The 20,001-nt window shown below is 44.3% G+C and overlaps 1 protein-coding gene across 3 annotated transcripts in view; it reads left to right on the top strand.

Moving 5' to 3' along the window:
- LOC309807485 (uncharacterized protein) overlaps nucleotides 1–20,001 on the top strand; it is a 278,689-nt gene that overhangs the window by 76,374 nt on the left and 182,314 nt on the right. For all 3 annotated transcript variants that reach the window (XR_014294580.1, XR_014294581.1, XR_014294582.1), the window contains exon 2: nucleotides 5,288–5,397. The gene's annotated coding sequence lies outside the window, so the exon portion shown is untranslated. The remainder of the gene's footprint in view (nucleotides 1–5,287; nucleotides 5,398–20,001) is intronic.

The following is a 20,001-nucleotide window of genomic DNA, read 5'->3' as shown; positions in this document are numbered from 1 at the left end:
GGAGGGAGTCAAGAAAGATGGCCTAGCTGAGCTGTTACTCAACAGATGAGCACTGTGAATAGAATGAGATGAAGGTGTAGAGAAGGGAATAACTAACTCTGCCTGGAAGAGGGTGAAAATTGGTGAAGACTTTGTGGGGGAGATGGCATTAGTCTGCACATTGAAAGTCAAGTGGATTTTCCCAGGTAGGGGTAGACAAGAACAGAAGGGAATCCCAAGAAGATGAGGTGGCGTGAATCAAGACCCGGGGTTGTGGAAGGGTGTGGTATGTCTAGAGGTACAAGGTCAAGTTTGGTTTGGCTAGAACCCATGGGGCATGGAAGGAATGGGGGGAAACCCAGTCAGGAAAGTGGCCTGTAGCCAGAACGTGAAAGCCAGACTGAAGAATCTCTTGTTTGTTTGCTTGTTTCTGAGAGGTAGTGAGGAGCCATTATAATTGGAGGTTTTGAAAAGTAATTTGGGCAGTAGAGGGGGAAGGGATTGGAGAGGAGAAAGGTTAAAACAGTGGTTCTCAGCAGTGATAGGCAGTGTATCAGAATAACCTGAGAAGTTTTGCAGGATACACAAGCCCAGTTTTTTCCTTAGTCTTCTGTCTTTTCCCTCCCCCGAGTTTCTGATGGCATATGAGGCGATGGGAAGGTAAATAGGGGTATTTTGAAAAAGCTTGGGGGGTGATACTGATACATTCTGCCCTCTGCTATTGCATGACTCTTACTCTTAAGTCAAGAGATGCTCCAGGAGGGCTGAGAAGATGGAGATGAGAAAGGCTGATTTGAGGGATGCGTGAGAGTTGGAATTAATAGGATGGATTGGAGGAGGCTATGGTGAAGAAACATGAAAAATACTTAGGTATCTAGTGCAAGCATCTGAGAAACTATAGACTGAAACAAGCCCACAAAGAGGAGAAGGTTTGACAAGATTGTGGATTCTACTTGAAGTATGTAGAATTTGAGGTCTCTGGAGGCATTTGGTAACATGTAAGCTGGAGTTCAGGAGAGTTTAAACCACACACACCCAAGTCAATTATGCAGCAGTAGAAAACACCACATCAGTGTTTTTAAAAAGGCAACAGAAAACCAGAGACAAGGGAGATTGTGTTGGCTGGAGCAGACAGGTACGTCTTTGTGGAAAAGTGGAATATGAGTTGCATCTCAAGGCATTAATAGAAAATTCAACTTCAAGCGATGAAGAGATTAAAAATGGAGATTATGTGCCAAAAAGTATGGGGTAAGAAGAAAAATGCTGTTTCAAAAGGGCAGGACAGTAATATAAATGACTTAATAATAAAACCTAATATACCCTCATTTATTTTTCACTCCTAGAAGGAGCCATTATTATTCACAATTTATAGATGAAGAAATGGGTTCAGAGAGGTTAAACAAATGACCCACATGAGGCCAAGTGGAACAGTGGATCCTTTACCCTAGACTCTTGTTGTGATCCGTGAGGTTATGTGTCCTTAAAGGCAGTGTTCATTTCTTATATGTTGTCAAATACCTCCTGGCTAATGTGTAGCCTGAAAATAGAGTAGACCTGCAAAAGATATCTGTTGAATTACAGAAACGAATCAGTTCTTTTGTGCATCAGTTTATAGTTATTTGCCATCTACACTTAAGACTAAATGTGGCATGTAACGTTATAGGACTGAACATTACCTTAGTAATTTTCCAATCCAACCAGCTCACTTTATAGAGGAGGAAATTCACGCTCAAGAAAGGAAGTGACGTACCTGAAACCTCACACCCAGTTATTAGCAGAGCTGAGCCAGTACCTTGACCTCGATTTCTGTACCCAAGGCTGTTCTCTTGTAACATTCCATCTCAGGGAACCATAACACTTCTCCCTCTCCTGAGCTCTCCAGAGCTCGAGGGAAATGAAAAACGTGGATAGGACATAAGAGGTGATTTGATAGGTGAGAACTTTGACTGTCTTTGTAGCCATCCCATCCAATCTTGCATTTAATGGCATGAATAAGAGAAGGCTGACACAGAAATCAGACACAGGAAGTAATGAGCAATTTGGATGAGAAAAGAACAAGCGTAACAGTGACAAACAAAGCTTAAGTGAGGTAGAGACTTCTTCCACGTGTTGTCATGGAATGCTGTGGAGTCACCTGTGTTTTGTTATCTTTTAAGTGCAAAACATGGTCTCACCTACCCAGGACAGATGAGAAGAAATACCATCCCAGGCTAGAGAACTGATGAGCGAGCGGTGCAAGGCAGGATGGAAAGGGTCCAGGGCTGGGATTCAGGACCCCTGGGGATGCTCATGAGCTGTGTGATTTGGGGGACTTTGCTCTTTCAGGTTTCTTGTCTGTGAACGGGAGGGTTAGATTAGGTCTGTCTAGCTTTTGTCTGTCACTGGAGCTCTCAGCTAAACCTCTGCCCACAGCTGACGAGCCCTTCCTTGCCAGCGAGTGGGTTGGGGCAGTGACTTGGGGCGGCTCTGCAGTGTCATGGATGTGGGCTCCTAGGGCTGAGCAGAACCCCTGGGGCTGCAGGAGCATTGAGCGTCAGCCTCTGCGCTCAGTCAACACCATGTGGGTCCCCTTGGCTCCTCTGTTACCTTCAACTTGAGCTGCTGGTATTCAGCGGAAACCCCACCTCAACCAGTCAGCAGCGGGGAGCCCCGTCTTCTCACCTGATCCCCGGCAGCCTGTCCCCGGGGGCTCAACTCTGCTTCTGGGCCTCTGCCCTTTACCTACATTCTGGATAAGGACCATTGCTAGATCTCACTCTTTATCTACGTATCCCATCCTGCCTCTCGAGTTCTACCCCTTTGATTTTTTTTATGGCTCATTTTTTTTTCTTTTTAAACATTTATTTTTTAAATTAACCTGCAGTGAAACTGACTTGCTTGCATAGTTGTATGAACTTTAACACATATATACGTTCATGTAATCATCACCAAAAGCAGGGCACAGAGCAGTTACGTCAACTGCAGAAAATTCTTTCATGCTCTTCCTCTGTAGTCACCACCTCCCCTCACCCCCAGTCCCTGGCAGTGCTGAGACGTTGAACATGTTGTACAAATGGAATCATGCAGTGGAACTTTTTCTTGAGAATGGCTTCTTTCACTCAGCCTTCGAGGTTCATTAGTGTTGTTGTATGTATCCATAATTTGTCCTTTTTAAATTGCTGAGTGATTTTCCAGTGTATGGATGTAACACGTTTGGTTTATCCATTCACTGGCAGAAGGACATTTGGATGGTTCCCAGTTTGGGGTGGTTATATATAGAGCTGCTATAAATATCCATGTACAGGTGTTTGTGTAAACATAAGTTTTCCCTTCTCTGGGGTAAATACTGAGAAGTCACAGTGCTGGCTTGACCCCCTTAATTTTGACCACTTCCCACTTTTTTTTTTTTTTTTTTGTGGTATGCAGGCCTCTCACTGTTGTGGCCTCTCCCGTTGCGGAGCACAAGCTCAGATGCGCAGGCTCAGCGGCCACGGCTCACGGGCCCAGCCGCTCCGCGGCATGTGGGATCTTCCCGAACCGGGGCACAAACCCGCATCCCCTGCATCGGCAGGCGGACTCTCAACCACTGCGCCACCAGGGAAGCCCGATCACTTCCCACTCTTGAACTAGGTTTGCCCCTCTTGTTGGATTTCTGATACTGGACTCACTCTGCTGCCTTCCCTCTTCCTCAGATGAGCGGGCCCATCTACCAGTGCATTTCTGGTTCCATCTCTTCCCTCCCCTGGTCCTCCTCTTTCTGGCTAGGACCTCCCAGCATATAATAAAACTGGAGCCCATTTTGATTAATCTAAATCTTTTCCGGCTCTGAATTTGTGGTGATTTGGATTATTGCACCAGTTTTGTAGTGCCCTCTGCTGGCTGATTCACAAAGCTGGCTTTAGGCCTATGCTAGGGGAGAACTTGTAGGTGCCGTGGGAAAAAGAAAAATAATTGGGAAGGGACGTGGTTGTGGCGAACTAACATTGTCGTGACAGCCTGACGGGGACTCTTCCTGTATTTGATGCTACACATATAGAGAAATGCTGTAATATTTTTGTGGAACCCTACAATATTGTGCCTGTCTTCTCAATTGTGGGCAAAGATGGGCTGTCTGGAAAGCTGGACTCAGCCTGGAGCCTGTTACCCAGATTGCTATTTTGTGAAGATATCCGCATACAAATGACTCAGATCTAAACATTCAAAAATGCTCTTGGAGGGCCATCTGGTTCTTGTTGGTTCTAAAAGCCTCATTCAGCCTGGTAGATGGATCCAGTACAAAAGATAGTGAGGGCTCTTCATTCAGGTTTAAATAGGTTCCACTGACCAAGAAGAGAAGCAGCCTTTTAAAAATAGCTGATACTGATGCTCCCAGAGCCGGAGGATGATGATTCTGCCTCGTAGGTCAGCGGGAGTCTGATAAATACTTAATTGATGATCATGCACTTGCATGGAGGCTTTGGAACACACACACACAGAAACACAATTTGGTATCATCATGGAACACGTGATAATTTGTTTGGTATCTGAAACAGGCTGGGAATTAGGCTGACCCAGCAGGTCAGGCAGTGAGGTCTGTCCGAACCTCGGGATCCTCGTGATGTGTCATATTTAATTCGTGAAGACAGCGCTGCCAGCCTTGCAGTTTGAATGGTGGTGCTGATGGATTTGCCATTTGCACTCGCTAGCTACTGGCCTTTCTGATCAAAGGTATGGCCATACATTCTGTGACCAAGGATCAGGGAGTGTCTCCTCTCTGGGAGGCTGACAGGCTTGGAAAGGGAGGGAATCCTGTGCTCTCAGCCGCAGCTTTGCACTCCGACCAATTCCAGACACAGACTGGGCATCTGGGGAGAGGGATGCTGGGTACCGGGGAACGTGAATTTGAGGCGGCCGCATTAGCAAGCAAAACGCATGACATGGCGCTCGCTCCTTGATTAACCTTTTGTTTCTCTGAGCTTTACCTTTCTCGTCTGAAAGTGGCACAAGGGGAGGTGTGCTGGTGCTTGCGCTTTCTTTAGTTTATGCAGACAAAACCACAGTATATCCTGTATTACGACGGTGTCATTCATACTTTAATGCTTTCTCACCCCTGAGGATGTCAAGTTATTGGAAGCAGGGATTGCATCTTACTTCTCTATACCCGCCAGCTCAGCACAGCACTTGGCCCAAAGAAGAGACAAAAAAGGGAGCTTGGTAAATGCTGTGGGTAGAGGTGTGGCTTTTTAAGGGCATCCATGAGTTTCATGAAGTTTATAAATGTTGGGACTTTGGGAAAATCATTCCACCTTTGCCTTGGGTAATTTGTCTTTCTCGTGTGCCCTCTCAGTAGAGATGCTGGTGTTCCACATTGGACTTATCTCTCCAGGACGGTAGCGCTCCAGGAAAAATTCCCTACTGAAGGGGAACCGAGAGCCTGGAGGATCTCTTAGAAAGAAACTGGTAAGTCCTTACCAGCCATTTTCTAAACAAATAACTACAGAGTTCACCTCAGTATCCGCTGTCCTCCTCTGAGAACACCAAGCAAAAGCTCTTAACAGTCAAGAGTAAAAGTTAATGATCTGGAACTTTCTCGTTTGTCCCACTATGTCTCTCCTCTGACAATGGCACTTAAAATGATTTCTAGCTGTTAATGGAGAAATTTTGCGTGATCGGTTTTTATAAACCATCTGGTGAGGCTTATGGTCTGCAAGGAAGACTTGGCAGGACTCTGCAGGTGACCAGCTTTCTTCCACACGGGGTCCCCTCTTCTGTCACTGTTCCACACTTTCACAGAGTCTTAACAATTTTGCGAGTGGTTTCTATTGGACCCTAAACCTAGCCTGGTCTCTTGCCATGTAGCTGGGGCACCAGAGACTTAAGTTACCTCCTGATGAGTTTACTGATGATGGTGACTGCAGTGCCTGTATTTTTAAAAATTTTGGTAAAATACATATAGTATAAAAATTACCATCTTAACCATTTTTAGGTGTTCAGCTCAGGGGTATTAACGTTACCATCATCACGGTCCGTTCACAGAAATGTTTTCATCTCACAGAAGTGAAACTCTGCACTCGTGGATCAATAACTGCCCATTCCTCCCTCTCCTGCCCTGGCAACTGTCATTCTACTTTCTGCCTCTGTAAATGATAGGTGCTCTAAGTACTTCATAGAACTGGAATCATATAGTATTTGGATTTTTGGTGACTGGATTATTTCCCTGAGCATACTGTCCTCAAGGTTCATCCATATTGCAGCGTGTATCAGAACTTCCTTCTTTCTTGAAGTTCAGTAATATTCCATTGTATGTATATATCACATTTTTTTTCATCCATTCATCTGTTGATGGACACTTGGATCACTTCCACCTTTCGGTTATCGTGGAAAATTCTGCCATAAGCACAGATGTACAAGTATCTCTTTAAGACCCTATTTTCAATTCTTTTGGGCATGTACCCAGAAGTGAGATTGTGAAATCAAATGGTAGTTCTATTTTTAAGTTTCGGAGGCACCACCACGCTGTTTCCCACACTGGCTGCATCGTTTTACATTCCGCCAACAGTGTGCAAGAGTTTTGATTTCTCCGCATCTTTTCTAACACTTAAACTTTCTGTTTTTTTGATAGTATCCATTCTAATGGGTGTGAGGTGGTATTTCATTGGAGTTTTGATTTGCATTTCCCTGATGATTAGTGATGTTGAGCATCCTTTCATGTGCTTATCTGCCATTTGTGTGTCATCTTTAGAGAAATGCCTATGCAAGTCCTTTGCCCATTTTTGAACCGAGTTCTTTGTTTTGTGGTTGAATTGGAGGAGTTCTTTATATATTCTGGGTCCCTTATCAGATACACAATTTGTAAATATTTTTCTCCATTCAGTGGGTTGCCTTTTCACTCTGTTAATCATGTCATTTAATGCGTAGAAGTTTTAAATTTTGATGTAGTCCAATTTATCTCTTTTTTTTCTTTATCTGTTTGGCTTTTGATGTTACATCCAAGAAGTCATTGCCAAATCCTGTTTCGAAACTTTTCCCCTACATTTTCTTCTAAGAGTTTTACAGTTTTCGGTCTTACATTTAGGTCTTTGATGTATTTTCTGCAGTGCTTGTTTTTACCCCTTCCTAGACACTGAATTTCTTGAGCACAGAGACTGTGGCTGTTCATCTTTTTATTCTTAGCACTTAGAATATACCTGGCACATAGTAGGTGCTCAGTAAATTATAGTTGAATGAAACAACTTTATCAGACATGATGAGACTAAATCAAAGACTATATTTATAGTGATTTGCCATTTCCATAATAATAATTATAGCAGACTGTCTTGGGGACCCAAAAAGAAATCTCTGAAATAAAAAAAAATGTCATACTGGTTTCAAGGGCTTTTTGGCATTTTATGTATTTATGTTTTCCTGAGGATGTTTAATGGCATATTTGAATATTTGTCACACTAATTGTGTTCTCATCCCACTTGACCCCTAGTGCCTTTCCCATGAGCTGTATGCGCCGTGAGCCTCCATCATGATGAAAATGATTGGTCAAGGTTGTTCTGCCATGCACGTGGGTCCCTGAAACCCTGCATCAGCCAGTGGAGGAGGTGGGCACTGGATTGCTAGCTGGCCTTGGGAAACTTATTCCACACCTCTGTGTCTCCCTTAGTTTCCTCATTTATAAAATGAGAGTGTGTACAAGTTTCCTTCTAGTTCTAAAATGATGAAAGTTTAGGTATTGGTGATTGATAGGACATTTCAAATAGGAGTAGAAATTCAGCCACTTCTGGGAAGAAATAAAGACAAGGTTCACCCCCATCCGGCCTCTCCCCGAGAACCTTCCTGCCTCAGAAACGACCTGAGAGTTGGGTAGAGAGACCGCTGTGCCACCTTTGCAGTTATGTTCCTGCTCATGCCACATGTGAAGGCGGGGAGGGCAGGGGCTGAGTTGAAAACAAAATTCCTATTATAGTTGTTGTTGTTATTGAATCAAGGACGTCTTCTCCGCATCTCAGCCATTCCAGAGCCAGTTGTCGTGTGCCTGTGTATGTGTGAGGCACAACCAGCTTGAAAGACAAGAGATCTCTTGTTTACACTATTAGCTGAAACCACGAGTACCACGCTATACCCCAAACCCCATACATCCCACACGTTTCCTGGGTGGGTTTCTGCCATGGGAGAGGCAGTTACAAGGACAGCCTCCCTGGTGGACACCCCTGCAGGAGGTGGCCTGAGGTGTACCAGTGTCTGGCTCTGAGGCCTGCCTCTGCTGTGGCCATCATTTGACCTTTCTGAGTCTGGGTATTGGGTCATCTTTACGGTGCCAATCAAACAGCAAGGCCTGGCAAGGGCATCAGGGGAATCTGGGTTTGCACCTCTACTATTTCCATCTGAATGAGGTTTGGGAATGTGACTTACCCTCACTGGGAATGGGTTTCCACAAATGTAGGGATTTTATCTGCTGTTTTGCATAGAGAATTGGGTTGTCGAAAGAAGGGGCAAAACTAACTTTTACTGGGCACCTTCTGTGTGCTGGGTCCTGTGTCATATGTTTATGTAAATTATCTTGTTTAATGCTCAAATGGCTCCATGAAGGAGCCATTGTTAGACTCCTCTTAGGATGGGAAAATTGGTGCTTGGAGCGTTGAAGTGCCTTGTTCAGAGCCACACAGCTTATACACAGCAGGAACAGGACTCCAACGCACAGCTAAGTGATGTGGGTCTAAAGCCAGTGCCTTCCCCGCATCATTAGACCTGGACATAGAGTAAAGTGAGTGTGTTCCGTCCTAATGGGGGCCCCGTCTCGCCCTCCTTCCTCGGCTCACAGGGCTAATTTGCTTCCCTTCGGGCTCCTGAGAAGGGGAGCTCTCTCAGCCTTTGAGTCTTCTGGCCTTTACCTTTGCTGAAGAGCAGATACCACCTATTTTCCCCAGAAGCCATATTTTCAAGCAAATGAAGTAACTTTTGGTTAAATTTGGGGGGTGGGGCAAAAATGATCCCCAGTACAGAGATCCAAGCACAAGTAAGGTGCCTCTACATGTGCTCCTACCTTGCAGTCATTTCTTTTCCTCCCTCTTCCTTTTTCTAAACGTATTCTTCAAAACCTCGTTTTCCTTGGGGGCCCTGGTAAGTGTGATCGTGTCCAGATTTCCATGCTGGGGCCCGGGGTTCACAAAAGGCCAAGTTGACGTCCATTCTGTGTCTGGCTTATTTGATGCCAGAGGAGCGCTGGGGTCTCCTGAGAAGCCAGGAGAGATTTGCTTCCTGCAGAGGTTTGGATAAGCCCCAGCTAATCTCCATGGCTTCTTAAGGGCACACCTGCTTGTCTGCCAGCCAGCAGCCTCCTCGCTCATTTCCCGTGGGACAGCTGGGGTCAGAGGGCCTCCAGAGAGCCTTTTATCCCCTGCCGACCCACCAGGCCCCCCTCAGCAGCACCTGGGTCCACACAGAAGACTTCCTTTTAGGGGAGGTTGAGACGTCCCTCCCCGAATGGGGTCTGGTGTCCTCTTCCTTCCTTCTAAAAAAGCATTTAATTGAAGCTTTATCATGCATGGCTCAAACTTTATCCCACTGGGGTGAAGCTGATCTGAATTAGTTGCTGGGCTGCTGAGCTGTGAACACATAATAGGTGCTCAGTAAATAAAGATGCTGTCTGATTATGCTCTGCTTGGCATCCAGGAAAGATACACTGTCAGCTTTCCCTGTGTTTCATCCCTGGAACGTAATAGTAACACTGATAATATTAAAACGGCAGAGAATTCAAAAGTCATTTTTGTTTAGCTGTGGAAGTTAGAGGGTCTCTCCTCCCTCTTTTCCCAATGAATATTGCAGAAAGTGAGAATCAAAACAATGGATACTTCCTTTCCTCCCGAGATGGACTCTCCCCTGGACCAGCAGTGGGCACTGTGCCTGCCCTCACCCCATCTTATTCAAGCACAGTAGACAGCTATATCAATAAACAGCTATATCAAAAGGGATTGAGAAAGAAACTGAGCTTTTCGTTTCTAAAAGTTTAAAATTTTAGTGTCTGGTTTGAGTGGGTATGTGTATGTGCCAAGCTTTTTGTGTAGGTCATCTCAGTAGATCCTCACAGCACCACTTTGAGGTTGGTAGCATCATCCTGATTTTAAAGATGAAGAGACTGAGGTACAGAGAAGGGAAAAGACTTGCTCAGTTTCACCCAATGGTGAAAGTCATGGTTCTCGTTCAGATCTGGATGGCTCCCGGGTCCCTGCTCTTTCCCTTTCACTCTGTGTTTCCCAGGGTTGGAACAATCGTGAATGCATTACATCTGCTCATCTGAGATCCTTTCCCAAATAGCCATTATCCACGAAAAGTTCTTTGGACATGAAAAGCTTCTCACTAAGTCTGGAAATGTGGAATCAGCTAACCCAAACCTTCAAGTAATTGGAATGATTCTTGTATATTTCAATTTTAGTTGAAAGAGAGAAAGGAGTGGCAACGCACTTAGTTGAGGAGTTTAGGCAAGGCGTTTACTTCTTGGATGCACATTTATTTCAGTATGATTTTTTTCAGCTCAATAATAATATACCTTCTATTGAACTATGACTTCTAAAGTTTAGAAGGATGACCCAGAGGTGTGGCAAGGGCATACATCATTAAAGAGGACCGAGGAAGAGCATAGAAGGAAAAGAGTACTGATTTTGAAAGTCTTGAGAACATTGGCTTGAAGCCCCATGCAACCCATAGGTCCTGGCTCTAGGCAAATCCATCACTGTAGCCTTCAGTTCCATCAGCTGCTAGGTAGGCATGTAGTGCCTCAAAAGGTTGTTGTGAAAAGTCAATGAAATAGCATGTGTATCAGTCACCTAGTGCAGGGAATGTGCATTGTACCTGCTCAGTAAATGCTAGTTTTCTTCATAAAACAGAAAGTTAATATTTAACCACAAGTAAAACAAAATGGATATTGGTCACTTAGAATTTTTCCATTTTACTATTTGGGTGGCCTCTGTGAAATGGGTCAAGCAGGCTGGGGAGACTCAAGACCATTTCCCTTGGCAAAAGGGCCCTGGGAAATGTGCTCCTGATGTGGAATTTATATCCTGGCAGTCAACTCTCTGGCTCCTACATTATTCCTGCTTCCATCAGTGTAGGTCCTCACAATGATAGGCCATATATTGAACAACAGCAAATGACAACAAAGGTGTCGAGGTCTGAGTAACCCACAGTAGAATTTACCAGTTGATTGCTTTAAGTCAACAACCCAATTTTCTCTAAGCAGACTCAGTCAAGGGAAGCAAATGGTGTAGTACTAGGCTGAAATCTCCTTGCTTTCTACATTTCTCTAGCATCCATTGTTTTATGCCTCCACTCTCTGCCTAAGTATCTCACTCGCCTTCAGAGCTATTTGTTCTTGTTCCTGTGAATCCAGACAGGCCAAGTGTGCGCCAGTAACCCTGACACTCTGAAGAACATGAGGAAGAGAATGGCCTCGAAACATGTTGTATTTGCCGATGAGTCCTTAACACTGGGGTTTAGATTACTGTCTGACTTTATAGCGAGGCAGACCTTGGTGTGAGTCCTTGACTTACTGCTTACAGTCTTTGAGCTTTAGTTTCCTTATTAGTCAGATGTATCTGGCTCATGTAATAAGTTCTCAATACATTTAAGTCATTAAATGAAATTTGCTTTCTGTTTATCCTACTGTTAATAACCTCATTTAGCTACATCCCAGTCTCTTCTGAGACTGACGTGTAGTTTATCCCTGTCATTCTAAAAATAGTTCACATTATCAGTGTTTTCTCCTTGGATTGGCCAGATGGGCACTGCACTCTTTGGGGCTTCTCGGTTGAAGTCAACACAGTACTGTAACCATCCCCGGCTCCAGCTTTTTCTTTCCTTGCCCCTCCCTCAGTCTCTCCCCACAAGGAGCGGGGGGAGTCCCAGTGACAAGGTCGACATGGCAGATGTAGGGCTTCCATCAGGAGTCCTGCCCGTGGAGGGCATTTTATTTAAATTTGCAATGATTTGCTTCTTACTGCAGATGCTTCTCTTTAGCATTATTGATCTCCTCTTTCTACTGAGCCACGTCAGATGTCTTTGACCCTGGTTTGCACCAGGAGCAGTGGAGGGGCCGCCCGAGACCGTCTGGCATTGTGATTGAATTCAGTTCCTCTTTATGTTTGCATAGGCCTTTTTCATTCTGCCTTGAAATGGGTTGTGCCATTGCAGGTGGGGTCCAGAGTCTGCATCCTTTGTGTCACTCCTCTCAATATAGTAGCGACTTCCCTCAGGATCAGAATCTCTTTCCTGGATGGATCAGCCTGTCCCAGGGTGGGAAGGACTCTCAAAGCTTGGGTTTCTTCTCTAGGAAATTGGCCAATGTAGTTTCTGAATAAAACTAAGAGGGGTCTGGAGAAGACATTATTTAATGAGCACATATAAACAGAAATGATGGCATGAGATGGGAAGGAAAGGGGAATAAAGACTAAAAGTAGGGACGCCATCTTCTTTCTTTTTTCTTAGAGTTGAAAGTTTTCCTGAATTATCTCTAGGGCTTTAGTGAGAAAAGAAGTCAGGGGAATTGTTTCTTTACTGTTTTATATGACCCATCCAAAGAACAGCTAAAAATATTAGTCTCCCCAGATCTCTCTGGCCCATCACACTGCCCTGCCCCAGCATGCCACAGCCCGTGAACTCAAGCCCATTTCTTTTCTCTTTTATTCTGGATCCTGCATGATAATCCAGGACACCTGCCATTTGTGCTGGCTCATGATTACTGCTTCTGGACACTTTGAAGCCTTGAGATCCCTCAGAGAGAAGAGTAATAACCCTGGGGGAGATAGAATAGCCCTGCTTGGAGCATTTAATTTTCATAAGAGAATGATGATAACTTAAATCAGTAGCAAATATACTGCAGAGAAATAGGCCCCTGGTCCACAGAGAAGGGATCAATAAAGGCTCTGCCAGCGTGGTGAAGTAAATCAGGGAGTTGGGGTAATTACTTAAATTTTCTCAAAAACCTCTGCTCAGAAGGGGTTTAATTTGATTGCTTGCTTTAAATTTATTGTCCCCTCAATTCATCAACTTTATCAGATTTTACTTGTGTAGGCCCTATCTCCTCTCTCTGTCCATTTCTTTCTCTCTCTTTCTCCCCGCCCCCTTTCTGTCTCTCTCCCTCTCTCCCTCTCTCTTTTCCTCTGTGTGTGTGTGTGTGCGTGTGTGTATTTTTCTAGGCAGCCGGAAATTGAGTGATGATCCTCTACCAATAATCTCATCCTTAGTCTAAACTTCATTTCCTTTCAGGACTGACAATATTATCAAAATTGTTAACAAATCAGTGTGTTAAATTACGGTTCCTAGGAGGTGAAAGACACACTATCACACCATTACCTTTAGTACAGTTCTTTCTGTATAATATAATTATTTTATGTTTTTGCTGGCATGGCTAGCACTAAGCGTCCCAGTACATCACATACACTCTGTTGCTTTAACCTGTTGCCATGACAACCTCAACATTCTCCCACAGCAACAAAATTTAAATATGTATCTGAATATGAAGAAACAACTATAAGATTAAATAAAGTTCTACTAACATCAGTCTGTTTCATATAGCATTCGAGATGATTTCCATAACAACAATTATTGGATATAATTGCATGAGATGCAATCCATAATTAATCTTTCCTGGAAAAGTACAAAGTAATCAGGTTCTTTCATAGGCAAATGGGTGAATACCCTATTCAGTTATTCACCATCTTTTGAATGTCTATGTATGCCACTGTGTTAGGCTCATGTATTAGTTAGGGTACACTCCAGTGACAACCCAAAAATATATAAAGATTTTTTTTTTAAATGAAAGTATAGGGGCTTCCCTGGTGGCGCAGTGGTTGAGAGTGCGCCTGCCGATGGAGGGGACACAGGTTCGTACCCCAGTCTGGGAGGATCCCACATGCCACGGAGCAGCTGGGCCCGTGAGCCGTGGCCGCTGAGCCTGCGCATCCGGAGCCTGTGCTCCGCAACTGGAGAGGCCACAGCGGTGAGAGGCCTGCGTACCGCAAAAAAAAAAAAAAAAAGAAAGGAAGTATAGTTCTTTCTCTTGTAATAATCCAGTACATTGTTTCTGGTCAGTAGTAGCTTTCTTCAGTGCAGTGATCTGGAGACCCAGGTCTTTCCAACACATAGCTCCGCCAGCTGCTGAGCCCTTTTAACTTCTGCATCTAGCTAGTGGCAGGCAGAAGAGAACATGGAGATGTGGTGTGTTGTAAACACCCTGAAGGGACATACATCACTTCTGCTCATTTTCCATTGGCTAAAACTAGTCACATGGCCGCACCTAGGTGTAAATGAACCTGAAAAGCCTAGTCCATGGCTTGGTAGAAGCTTCTCAGCAGCAACTCTATGAGAGCAGGAGAATCATGAATTTTAGTAGGTAGCTGGCTTGCTCTGTCACCATGCAGGTAGATAGAAAGAAGAGGAAGGTGTGCTTCAAACACATGAAGGGCTCACAGCTTGCGGGGAGAAAGTCATATGGTAGTAAAGGAGTGAACGGAGTGCCACGGGGAGAGGCTGCTTCTGCTTGGCAGGACCGGGGAGGTTGGTGGCGGTGCCTTCACCGCAGTGGTACCTTGGATTGCCAAGGAGATGTACCCTATAGTAATTGTAAAATACTGGACTTGCTTAATAGCATGTGTGTAGGAGTAGGAGGCTAGAGGAGATGGGAGTGAAGAGGAATAATTAGATAATGTAGTTGTCTCTGTTGATTCTCAAGTGATAAGCCTGTATTTCTCCCTCACTCTCCACTTGCCTTATCATGAGTGGGTGACCTTGATGAGACATTTTCAGTGTGGTATCTTTGGTTTCTTTTAATCTCCTGTCAGTTGCTGTCGCTGTCAGCATGACTTAGCTCCAGTGAAACATTCAGCTTTCATTTCTGCCTTAGCAGGAATGTTAAATTATGAGGAAATGTCAGGATGGGAGGAAGCCAAACACACGGTGGACACATTACTTGAGGGGGTCATTGAAGGACACTGACCTCTTCTCTCAACGTTACAAGGATTAAGGAGACCTGTATTTTGACCTTCTGGATTCTTCTACAGTTGGAGTTGATATAACTTGTGACTTGAGCACTGTCTGTCTCGAGTGCTGACTGCCATTGTATTCTAGCCAGGTGAATTGTAATGGACACCTACTTGCCTGTAGTGAGAATGACCAGTTATATCAGTTTACCAAAAGGCTCCAAGACTCTGGACATAACTTTCATTGGTGGGTGAGGTGATTGTCCTCAGATTTGTGGTTGTAATGTTCTTTGAGGTATGCTCAGGAAACAAATACCAAAATGCAATGGTCACTGTAAAAATGCTTTGAAAAGTTATAATGACTTCAATACAAATGAAAGAAGGTACAGAGTAATGATTTCAAACGGAGAATTTCCCTAGTGACACTTACACGAAGCACTGGTCAACTAATCTATCGTACCTTAGGAAAAGCAGAAGTTGGGTTTGTGTGAGGCATTTTACTGACTCTCTGGGATGCTCGCCAACCATAGTAGGCATGGCAAGAGATTAAGATGGATAAAAGAAAAGCCTTCAAGTATTTGGAGATTGGTTTGGGAGACACAACCAACAAGCATGAAATAATTGACAAAACATGAATTTAAATGCATAGACAGGCAGGAGGAACAGAGGCAGTTATTTGGATAATTGGATCAAAACCCCTTATCAATGAATACTGTGCATTTTTATACATTTTTCCATACAAGAGATTAGTTTTCTCTCTTTGAATGCTTTTTTTTTTTTTCTGCTGTACGTGGGCCTCTCACTGTTGTGGCCTCCCCCGTTGCGGAGCACAGGCTCCGGACGCACAGGCTCAGGGGCCATGGCTCACGGGCCCAGCCACTCCACGGCATGTGGGATCTTCCCAGACCGGGGCACGAACCCGTGTCCCTTGCATCGGCAGGCGGACTCTCAACCACTGTGCCACCAGGGAAGCCCCTGAAAGCTTTTTAAGGAAAAAAAAGAGGAGAATTTCATAGTTTAACTTGGTTTTCAGAAATTGGCCCTTAAGTTTTGGTTGTGGCTTTGCTTCTCCTTCACTCTAAAATAGTATGTATTTTAATAAAATAAAAAAATGAGGGCTTCCCTGGTGGCGCAGTGGTTGAGAGTCCGCCTGCCGATGCAGGGGACACGGGTTCGTGCCCCGGTCTGGGAAGATCCCACATGCCGCGGAGCGGCTGGGCCCGTGAGCCATGGCCGCTGAGCCTGCGCGTCCAGAGCCTGTGCTCTGCAACGGGAGTGGCCACAACAGTGAGAGGCCCGCATACCGCAAAAAATAAAAAATAAAAAATAAATAAATAAAATAAAAAAAAATGAAAGTCATAGACAAAAAATAATAAATACAGGCTTCCCTAAAATGATCACTTTATTTTCTGCTTCTCTAAAAAATAAAATAAAAGTCAGCCACCTAGCAGCCTGAGCCTGCATATCTGTAAATCTATAAATGTATAAGCATCTCATATTTTTCTAGAGGTCTTGGATTCTAAGGGTACACAGTGAGTGTTTCTACTTTTCATTATGGTTGCTTTTGATATACCCCACATTTGATTAGTTGAATAATGGAAGTTTGAATCATGATGTAGCCTGTCTGCTCCCCTCCACTTTTTCTCTAAGGGCTGGTCTTCCTTTCACCCTATTCTTTATTTTCTCTGGACTTGAATCTCTTCAGGTTCAGTGCATGGACTTCATGAAGTTCTAGACCTCAAAAAAACCAGGTGCCTCCGAACTCTTCTAATTTATATCTGTAACACTGATGATGTGTTGGTTAAACAGTTTACTCTTTTTTGTGAAACTTTATGTTCTCTGTTTGGTTGTTGATGGGAGAGGTGACCCCAACTGTCTAAGATGCGCTGAGCTCTAAAATGTCTACGTTGACTTTGACCAGAAAAGGACACAAGCTAAGACCCACTACAGACAGGTGTATCTGAGTGATGAGCTGGGGCCAGGGGAGTTTATCCTCAAGGCACATAGTTAGGCCCTTGGGGCCCAGGCAGCATAAAGGAACACCGCAGAGTGTTTGAGTGAGAGTAGAAGTGACCATTTTCAGCAGTTTCTCCCATGTAATGAACAAGAGGGCTTTCCAGCAGGGATGGGAGGTCCCAGTGATGTCCATATTATAGAATAACCTTGGTGATCTTCTTTTGAGTTCATTGAATCATACGGCTTTCCAGTTAGAGGTCATATTTGAAGTCTTTGGCTCTAATTTTCCAACAACTGAAAGGCTTCCACATACAGTACCCTTGACTAAAGGCCATTCAGCCTTTTGTGTGGACCCCAAAGTTGTATCAGTAATAAGAAAATGCCATCATTTTATCTCTCTCCCAACTAATTATAAGTTTCAAAAGAGCTCTGAGTGGCTAACATGAAGATCAACTAGCTAATGTAGATCCCAACCAGAGTTTTAATCACGGTAGCATCAAATATTCTGCATTTAATATTGGGGAGTAACGGCTGACTGTTAACTGCTTTGTTAATAAGAAAGCAGCCTGCAGTTTTAGAAAATCAAAGCATCTTCAGTATCAGGTATATAGTCATTTAAATCCCTCCTCAAACCTGAAATGCCCCTACTCTGGCAGTGTTTGAATAAGGATTCATGATCAGTATGGGAAGGAATTGGGACCACTGACTGAAACCCACTAATACTAAACTACTAATACTTTCTGCTTCTTATCCGTCTTTCTGCTTTATGCTCTTTTCCTCCCTTCTAATCCCATTTTTTTCCTCCTCCTATTCTTTTTTTTTTTTTTTTTGCTGTACATGGGCCTCTCACTGTTGTGGCCTCTCCCATTGCGGAGCACAGGCTCCGGACGCGCAGGCTCAGTGGCCATGGCTCACGGGCCCAGCAGCTCTGCGGCATGTGGGATCCTCCTGGACCGGGGCACGAACCCGTGTCCCCTGCATCGGCAGGCGGACTCTCAACCACTGCGCCACCAGGGAAGCCCCCTCCTCCTATTCTTTACAACTCTGATCTGTTCTCCAGTGTATAGATACCTTGTGATTAACTGTGACAATTAAAAATCCCAGACCATTTTTACCCGTTTTTATCACAGGTACTGCTAACCTGGAGTGTGCATACTGGGAGGCAAACTAATTATGAGTGTATCTTAAGCAAAGTCAACTTCAGAGGTAGATTTGCGTGTGTGCGTATTTGTTTATTTATGTGTGTGGAGGGGAATTATAATAATATATAAAACAGATGTTTAGAATTACCGTCTCTCTAAACTTTTCCATAGCAATGCTCCTCTGCATTATGACCACCCATCTAAAGTACATTATGTCTTAGATTTCTATAGCCTTAGAAATAACTAAAAAATATGTCAATCATAAATTTTTTTAAATCCTCAGAACACACCCATATATTAACACATCTTATTGTTCAGTGTCAATATTGTTTTTGCTCAGTTGGACTATATTGTATCACATCTTGTGCACATGGGCTGGTGGCTGCTTCTGGGGTTTAGCACATATCTATTTATCTCGCTAACACTTGATAAATGGCAGTGATAAATGATCATGTACTTCCCGGGAGCACAAGTGTATTTCCAAAGGTCAAGGCATTTGAGTGATCTGGTGATGCTCTGAAGGTGGAAATCAGGAGCCGCAGGACAGAACAATAGGAAAAGCTGCAAGTGAAGTTAATCAGGGAGCGGGGTGGCCCCGAGCTGGGAAGCGCTGCATGGCGGGACTCTTGTGCTTTCTCACAGATACTCTTTCACAGCAGTTCCTGAACTCGGTCAACACATAACCTCGGGACCTAGTGATGCTAGGGCCTCTGAGAGGGCCCTGCATTCTCTGTAACTGTTTGTGTTAGAGTGAAATGTGGTGGAAATCCTGGAAGGAAGCTGCTTCACTGTCTTGGAGACACATTTTTGTCATCCTGCTCCCTCAGAGGCATTTTCTGTAATCATCTGCTTTGCCACTTAAAAAGCCCTTTACTGGGATTCACTAATGAAGCTCACAGTTCCATGGACTGTGGTTCCCATTTTTCAGAGCCTAGGTTATTAGATACAGAGCAGTTAGGGTAATTTCCCAAGAGCAGACTGTTTTGATCCGAAATGAACCTAGACATTTAGGATGCTAGTTCTAAAATGCTACTCCCCAGCCTTTCTGGATCTGAATTGCAATTCTTTTATGTATGACTTACTGAGTAATGTGTTTATTCGTTCAACACACATTCACTGAATGTCATTTTGTACTAGGTTAGATGTTTGAGAAACTAAGACAAGTAAGATGTGGTGTCTACCATGGAGGACTTCAGTCTAGAGGGGGAGAGAGACATAAACAAAAGTCATTGCAGTATCATGTGGCTGATGCATCAGAGAGGAGTAACTGAACAAGTGCAGATGACAGAGCCCCCAGCTCTGCCTGGACCCATCGGAGGCTAGCGGGGGCAGTTTGAGTCCTGACGAATTAGTAGGAGTTTGCCAAGCAGCCCGAAGGGGGCAGTGGTATTTTCCATTCTGACTTACGTAGGTAAGAAGCATCCTCACTTCCTTTCCTAGAACCCTCCTTGCTAAGAAGGTTGGAACCACCTGATGGATGTGAGTTTCCTCAACTTCTTTCCATATCCGAATTTCTCCTCATCTTCACCTTCCTGCCCGTCCCTCTCCTTGAATGAGAGGAGGAAGCGTCTTCCTCTTAGCTGACCCTAGAGCTCCCAGCAGAGCCACACAAGCTCTCCAGATTCTCTTCGCGTTTGCAGATTGGCTACAGCTCTCTCCTGCATCTTTATTCTTCCTCTACTTATAAGTGCCACTCTGATCATGAACAAGAGACAACCTTGTCTGGAAGGGGGAACAACGCCTTTGAACTAACATCCATCTCTCGCCTGCCTTTTGTTACCAGCATATTTGAAAGGTAAGCCTGCGTTCAGGAGCATCACTCTCTGACCACCCCTTGTGACTTGGCTTCATCCTCCACCCTTCATGGCATCTGTGTGCTCCCTTTGTGGCACTCCCCACTGTGCCACCACCTAGTGGCTCTCTAGCTCCCCCTCCTTTACATCCCTGTAGCGTGTGACACAGCTAGCAATGACTCAGCTGCTTGCTTTAAAGCTTCCTGTCCTTGT

This window comes from Mesoplodon mirus, assembly GCF_964341445.2.
Source record: "Mesoplodon mirus genome assembly, chromosome: 7".
Taxonomy (NCBI): domain Eukaryota; kingdom Metazoa; phylum Chordata; class Mammalia; order Artiodactyla; family Ziphiidae; genus Mesoplodon; species Mesoplodon mirus.
Note: the sequence above shows the minus strand (reverse complement) of the source record. Positions and strands in the feature narration are given on the sequence as shown.